Raw genomic sequence first — 4,830 nt, 5'->3', positions numbered from 1 at the left:
TGCATCATTCACGGACACTAATCTTAACTCACCAACCTAACTGTCGCAGTACGTAGACTTGTACTTTACACTGAATGTATTGCATCATTCACGGACACTAATCTTAACTCACCAACCTAAATGTCGCAGTACGTAGACTTGTACTTTACACTGACTGTATTGCATCATTCACGGACACTAATCTTAACTCACCAACCTAACTGTCGCAATACGTAGACTTGTCCTTTACACTGACTGTATTGCATCATTCACGGACACTAATCTTAACTCACCAACCTAACTGTCGCAATACGTAGACTTGTACTTTACACTGACTGTATTGCATCATTCACGGACACTAATCTTAACTCACCAACCTAACTGTCGCAGTACGTAGACTTGTACTTTACACTGAATGTATTGCATCATTCACGGACACTAATCTTAACTCACCAACCTAACTGTCGCAGTACGTAGACTTGTACTTTACACTGAATGTATTGCATCATTCACGGACACTAATCTTAACTCACCAACCTAAATGTCGCAGTACGTAGACTTGTACTTTACACTGACTGTATTGCATCATTCACGGACACTAATCTTAACTCACCAACCTAACTAACTGTCGCAATACGTAGACTTGTACTTTACACTGAATGTATTGCATCATTCACGGACACTAATCTTAACTCACCAACCTAACTGTCGCAATACGTAGACTTGTACTTTACACTGACTGTATTGCATCATTCACGGACACTAATCTTAACTCACCAACCTAACTGTCGCAATACGTAGACTTGTACTTTACACTGACTGTATTGCATCATTCACGGACACTAATCTTAACTCACCAACCTAACTGTCGCAGTACGTAGACTTGTACTTTACACTGAATGTATTGCATCATTCACGGTCTAATCTTTTTAGAGTAAAAGACTTACATTACATTACAATATTACATTAGAGTATTTCCCAATCTACATTGAATTTTGTTGTTTCATTTTTACCAGAGGAGTCTGAACAGTTTTTAACAACATTTTGGGCCTCATAAGTGCAATTACAATTTTATACAAAACTAAGTTAGAAAAATACAAATATAAAAAGTATTTTTTAAATCATAATATTGTAATGAAGAGTACATATAATCATTTTTGGATTGGAAATACACTCGTGATAATAACGTACATTATGTATAAATATAGAATTGAAACAGATATACGTCAGACCTATTTCAATATTAGAATTATAATTTGATGTTAATCAAACGCTATTATGTCGTCTATGGAATGGTTACCATTGCATTTTATCTAAAGTAATCATGTATAGGCTTATGTAGACGTTGAACGAATGGGATAGAAATATTTAGTTTGCAATAATGTCTTAATGGATTTTAAAGAAAGTGTAAATAATTATCGTATACAATTGTATTTTGATAGAGAGTTGATTAGTAATGAAAAGATTTTAAATGTTCTTCCAGCCACTTGTTTTTTAAATGAGACATGGCGTTGATGCTGTACTACTTGGAAGCCAGCCCCTGGCTCACTCTGTAGACCTCGTGATCAACACTCTAGAACTGTCAGCAGAGCAAAGGGTGATAAACCTGTTTGAAAAGGTTTTAATTACTTTTCAGCTAAGAGATACCGTTGATCCTGTACTACTTGGAAGCCAGCCCACCGGCTCCCTCTGTGGACCTCGTGATCAACACTCTAGGACTGTCAGCGGAGCAAAAAGTGATAAACCTGTTTGAAAAGGTTTGAATTATTTTTCAGCTAAGAGATACCGTTGATCCTGTACTACTTGGAAGCCAGCCCACCGGCTCCCTCTGTGGACCTCGTGATCAACACTCTAGGACTGTCAGCGGAGCAAAAAGTGATAAACCTGTTTGAAAAGGTTTTAATTACTTTTCAGCTAAGAGATACCGTTGATCCTGTACTACTTGGAAGCCAGCCCACCGGCTCCCTCTGTGGACCTCGTGATCAACACTCTAGGACTGTCAGCGGAGCAAAAAGTGATAAACCTGTTTGAAAAGGTTTGAATTATTTTTCAGCTAAGAGATGCCGTTGATCCTGTACTACTTGGAAGCCAGCCCGCCGGCTCACTCTGTAGACCTCGTGATCAACACTCTAGGACTTTCACCGAAGCAAAGGGTGATAAACCTGTTAAAAAATTTTAATTATTCTTTAGCTAAGAGATGCCGTTGATCCTGTACTACTTGGAAGCCAGCCCGCCGGCTCCCTCTGTAGACCTCGTGATCAACACTCTAGGACTTTCAGCGGAGCAAAGGGTGATAAACCTGTTAAAAAATTTTAATTATTCTTTAGCTAAGAGATGCCGTTGATCCTGTACTACTTGGAAGCCAGCCCGCCGGCTCCCTCTGTAGACCTCGTGATCAACACTCTAGGACTGTCAGCGGAGCAAAGGGTGATAAACCTGTTAAAAAATTTTAATTATTCTTTAGCTAAGAGATGCCGTTGATCCTGTACTACTTGGAAGCCAGCCCGCCGGCTCGCTCGGTAGACCTCGTGATTAATGCTCTGGGACTGTCAGCCGAGCACAGAGTAGTTAACCTGTTCGAGAAGGCACATTTGTCTCCAGATTATGTCAAGGTATGAATGTAATGCGGTAGTGTTATATTATCTATTTTGTTAATTTAACTGTTCGTAGTACTATGTTGTGATAAACTGTAATAATGTTTAAATAGATAAACTAAATTAATCATAAATCATAAAGCTCATAACTATATCCAAAAGTATATTAAACTTGTTTTTAACATATGTTCGTTGACATTACTTGAGCAGAATATATGTTAAAACGAGAATCGGTCTCTGGTGGATTGGAATCCCGAGTCCAGTTGTTCCCATAGGTGTAGAGCCTTAAGTTTTGAAGGGCAAGGACCTTTTGAACACTTTTAGAGATCGGGAACTGCTATTAGCCAATGGTTTGTGACTAGAAACTTTAAGAGGCCAAAGGAGTTGAGACGCTGATATCTCTGTCAATGCTTGGGAGCTATTAGAAGCCAAAAGCCTCCACAGAATGGAAACTTCCAGGGGGCTGTCCTAATGACGAAACCGGACGCCAAAGGAAAATTCTGTAGCAATGTTAAATGTGAGGTTGTTGGACTTCGCCGCAGCCTAGAAGCTGTGTTAGCCGGCCTCACTGATCTCAACTCTTGCCACATAAATACATGTGGAGAGGGCCGACTTCGCTATCAATAATAAAGATCTGAACGAAAGCTAAGTCAATGTAAGCAAGACACGTGATTCTACGAAACGTTTAGAAAATAGCTGTAGGTGTAGTGATAGATTAAATGAGTGTGATACCAATGTCACTCCCAACTTAAACAATGTTGTAACTGATCTGGAGCCCAGACTATGTAACATGATGGCAAAACGTGCCAAGTACGAGTATCTGACCTTGCACGTTAATACAAATAATCTGAAACGTGGTTACAGCCACTGGAGTGGCGGGGGGGGGGGTCCAGAGTCCAGGATACAGTAGTGGGTGTGGAAAACGCCATGAGCTTGCGCACGCTCCCCACAGGACCACTCCGTAGGAAAAATGGGGGTAAATTAAGCCCTATTACGCCGTTATCAGTACCTGACTTAGGCAGTACTTTGCTAAGGATCTCAAGACATAAATGCCTGAGGAAATATTTGCGCAAACATGGTTGATGTGCTCATTCCAAGTCAACCCTCGATCAAGGTGTATTGCTAGGAATTTTGAAGAGAGGATTTCTTCCAGTGTGGAATCAGCTAACAAGACTGCAGGTCCACAATGGTTGCCTATATCGCGCAAAGCAAAATTTAAAACGTTTTATTTTGAGGTGTTTGTTGTGAGATTTAGGCTTTGGAAGTATGGTACACAGTTATGGATGTCAGCAAAGGCCTGTTGTTCCAGCACTTCACTTGATATTACACTAAAACATAGAGTCGTATCATCAGCATATTGCACTAGTCCTCCATGCAGAAGTGATGATCCTATGTCGTTGAAATAAAGCAGGATAAGCACAGGACTGAGAATGGATCCCTGGGGAACACTACAATCATATCGACAAGACTCACTACTGCGTCTGTCGTCGATTTGCCCTTTCTGAATCCAAATTGTTCATTTGAGAGCTGATTGTATTTGTTCAAAAAGTGAAGCATTCTTATGAAAAAAAGCTTTTTCAAAAATGTTGCTCAATACTGGCCAAATTGAGACAGGCCGATAGTTATTGATTGAAAATTAATCGTATTTTTTTTTTAAATCGGAACAACTTTTGCAATTTTCAGAAGGGAGGGGAAAACTCCTGTTTGGAATGAAGAATTTACCAATTTAGTTAAGGGTCTCACCAAATGCTTGCAGCATTGTTTGATGAGCCATGTGGACATTAGATTAAGATCGTTTGACTTTTTGGCTGGGAGCTGCTGAAAAATTCGGTGAAGCTCATCCTCACTGCGGTTCAGATGGCCCCGAGGACCTTGCCCAACAGCAATGGATGCGAAAAATTCGTTAAGCTGATTAGCAACTTTAGTTCGACAAGTATATTCCCATTTTTAATCGCAATTTACTTTTTTAGTTTTTGTTTTATTGGTAATATGTCCCAAGTTGCTTTTGAAATATTTTTAAAAGAAAGAATACATTTGGAGAATCGTATGCTTTCGCAGCTTTGATTACTCTCCTGTAAATTTTTATATATTTTTTTAAGAATGTTTTAAATTTTCATTACTAGTACGTTTGTTAATTTCGGAGAAAAATTTCACTTTCTTTCTTGAAACCAAAATACCTTTTGTGATCCATTTGTTTTTTGACGTTTTTTTCGCAAATATTAATCGTTTTTGTAGGGCAGCATGAGTTAATATGGAA

Source organism: Homalodisca vitripennis, chromosome 8 (genome assembly GCF_021130785.1).
Source record: "Homalodisca vitripennis isolate AUS2020 chromosome 8, UT_GWSS_2.1, whole genome shotgun sequence".
Lineage (NCBI taxonomy): Eukaryota > Metazoa > Arthropoda > Insecta > Hemiptera > Cicadellidae > Homalodisca > Homalodisca vitripennis.
Note: the sequence above shows the minus strand (reverse complement) of the source record.